Source organism: Dendrobates tinctorius, unplaced genomic scaffold (assembly GCF_039654945.1).
Source record: "Dendrobates tinctorius isolate UK_male_01 unplaced genomic scaffold, ASM3965494v1 ptg000046l, whole genome shotgun sequence".
NCBI classification, from domain to species: Eukaryota; Metazoa; Chordata; class Amphibia; order Anura; family Dendrobatidae; genus Dendrobates; species Dendrobates tinctorius.
The window spans coordinates 74,254,917-74,258,807 of record NW_027361714.1 but is presented as its reverse complement, the minus strand read 5'-3'; positions in this window follow the sequence as shown (position 1 = coordinate 74,258,807).

Here is a 3,891-nt window from a genome sequence, read left to right as displayed (position 1 = left end):
ATGCCTTTTTTATGGATACTGAAAGTATTCAGACCCCTTTAAATTTTTCACTCTTTGCTTCATTGCAGCCATTTGGTAAATTCAAAAAAGTTCATGGTCTGAATACTTTCCATACCCACTCTACATTGTCCACGTTAGACAGTTTGTTGGCGTTCCCAAACAGAGGAGGAAAAACTATGCAAATAGATTACTTAATCAAACAATGCGGGTTGGCTTCATTCACATCTCTCTGACCTCCTGGATGCTGGTTGAAGACCAGTTGTGAATAGAGTTGAGCGATACCGTCCGATACTTCAAAGTATCGGATCGGAATGGATCGGCCGATCTTAAAAAAAAGTATCGGTATCGCCGATTCCGATACCGGAAGTCCCATTCAAGTCTATGGGACTTCCGGTATCGGAATAAGAAAAATCCTGTTTTTCCCTTGTACAGCCTCTCTGGGGTCTGTACGGGCCTTTCGGGGGTCTGTGCCGGCCTGCCAGGGGGTCTGTGCAGGCTCCGGTGGTCTGTGCCGGCCTGCCGGGGGGCTGTGCAGGCTCCGGTGGGCTGTGCCAGCCTGCCGGGGGGCTGTGCCGGCCTGCCGGTGGTCTGTGCAGGCTCCGGGGGGCTGTGCCGGCCTGCCGGGGGGCTGTGCCGGCCTGCCGGGGTGCTGTGCAGGCTCCGGGGGGCTGTGCCGGCCTGCCGGGGGGCTGTGCAGGCTTCGAGGGTCTGTGCAGGCATCGTCCGATGGGACTACAAGTCCCATCGGGCGATGCCTGCTACCATGACAGTGATTGACACATTAGCCAATGATGGGACAGTAGTAGTCCCATCATCCGGCTAATGTGTTGAATGTAAAAAAAAAAAAAAAAAATTACATGCTACATACATACAACATGCATACTACATACATGCTACATTCATACTACATACTACATACATGCTACATTCATACTACATATATACTACATGCAACATACATACTACATATATACTACATGCATGCAACATACATACTACATATATACTACATGCATGCAACATGCATACTACATATATACTACATGCAACATACATACTACATATATACTACATGCAACATACATACATATATACTACATGCTACATACATACTACATATATGTTACATACATACTACATATATACTACATGCATGCTACATACATACTACATGCTACATACATACTACATATATGCTACATACATACTACATATATACTACATACATACTGCATGCTACATACATACTACATGCTACATACATACCACATATATACTACATACATACTACATGCATGCTACATGCTACATACATACCACATACATACTACATACATACTACATACATACTACATGCTACATACATACTACATATATACTACATGCAACATACATACTACATATATACTACATGCATGCTACATACATACTGCATGCTACATGCATGCTACATACATACTACATACATACTACATGCTACATACATAACACATATATACTACATACATACTACATACAATACATTCATACAATACATACATAGACATACAGTACATATAACATAGAGTAACATACTTACCAATACTTGTCACATTGTTCCCCGAAGCCATTGTCTTTTACGGAATAAATATTAACATAACAAACCACAAAAATACTCACCCACGATCCGAAGCAGTCCACGAGTGTGTCCCACGACAATCTTGGGTAGAGAACTGCAGCATCAGCTGTTGCTGCCGTTCTCTACGGGCTGCAGGAATCCAATGACGGAAGGTAGGTATCCTTCCGCACTGTATTCCTCCGCCACTTAAAAAAAAAAAAAAGTCCCTAGTCTCACTTTATGCCATTGCTGTGTGGGAAATTCCCACGCAGCAATGGCATAAAGTGAGACTAGGGACTTTTTTTTTTTTAAGTGGCGGAGGAATACAGTGCGGAAGGATACCTACCTTCCGTCATTGGATTCCTGCAGCCCGTAGAGAACGGCAGCAACAGCTGATGCTGCAGTTCTCTACCCAAGATCGTCGTGGGACACACTCGTGGACTGCTTCGGATCGTGGGTGAGTATTTTTGTGGTTTGTTATGTTAATATTTATTCCGTAAAAGACAATGGCTTCGGGGAACAATGTGACAAGTATTGGTAAGTATGTTACTCTATGTTATATGTACTGTATGTCTATGTATGTATTGTATGAATGTATTGTATGTAGTATGTATGTAGTATATATGTGGTATGTATGTAGCATGTAGTATGTATGTAGCATGCAGTATGTATGTAGCATGCATGTAGTATATATGTAGTATGTATGTTGCATGTAGTATATATGTAGTATGTATGTAGCATGTAGTATGTATGTAGTATGTATGTAGTATGTATGTGGTATGTATGTAGCATGTAGCATGCATGTAGTATGTATGTAGTATATATGTGGTATGTATGTAGCATGTAGTATGTATGTAGCATGCAGTATGTATGTAGTATATATGTAGTATGTATGTAGCATATATGTAGTATGTATGTAGCATGTAGTATGTATGTAGCATGCATGTAGTATATATGTAGTATGTATGTATGTAGTATGTATGTAGTATATATGTAGCATGTAGCATGCATGTAGTATGTATGTGGTATGTATGTAGTATGTATGTGGTATGTATGTGGTATGTATGTGGTATGTATGTAGTATGTATGTGGTATGTATGTGGTATGTATGTAGTATGTATGTAGTATGTATGTGGTATGTATGTAGCATGCATGTAGTATGTATGTAGTATATATGTGGTATGTATGTAGCATGTAGTATGTATGTAGCATGCAGTATGTATGTAGCATGCATGTAGTATATATGTAGTATGTAGCATGTATGTAGTATATATGTAGTATGTATGTAGCATGTAGTATGTATGTAGCATGCATGTAGTATGTATGTAGTATGTATGTAGTATTTTTTTTTTTTTTTAACATTTAACACATTAGCCGGATGATGGGACTACTACTGTCCCATCATTGGCTAATGTGTCAATCACTGTCATGGTAGCAGGCATCGCCAGATGGGACTTGTAGTCCCATCGGACGATGCTTGCACAGACCCCCGGACATCAGCACAGCCCCCCGGCAGGCCGGCACAGCCCCCCGGCAGGCCGGTACAGACCCCCACACGGTGCACAGACCACCGGCAGGCCGGCACAGCCCCCCGGCAGGCCGGTACAGACCCCCACAGGGTGCACAGACCACCGGCAGGCCGGCACAGCCCCCCGGCAGGCCGGTACAGACCCCGGGCAGTCCACACAGCCCCCGGCAGGCCGGCAGAGACCCCCGGAAGGCCCGAAATGACGGCGCATCATGATGCGCACACACCGCGCATCATGATGACGTCAGGCTGTCAATCAACTTTGAACTTCCGATTCCGATGCCGACTTCCGATATTGAAAAAATATCGGAAGTCGGTATCGGAATTCCGATACAGCAAGTATCGGCCGATACCCGATACTTGCGGTATCGGAATGCTCAACACTAGTTGTGAACTATATAAAGAGACTTTTTGTTCTGGTCTGTGTGACTCTACAGAAGATCAGTTTAGGGGACTATGGCCTCGGCTGGAAGAACACAGGACTGCTTCAATGACCATCACTGAAACCCCATAGCCATAACGAAAAACTGATTGGCACATCCAAGCTAGTGTGAATAGGTGCTAACTTAGGAGCAGTTACCTCAATGTATAATATACTAAAAGGTTGCACTCTATCGTGCTAAAGCATGTCAATGAGAAATATATAAAATTTGAATAGCTATACGGCTTTTGAATACTAGAAAAAATGAGATGCTTTGCACACAATTTGGCCAAGTTACAGTATGTCTGCCCATTAACCAACTCGATGTGGTCTAAAAAAAAAACT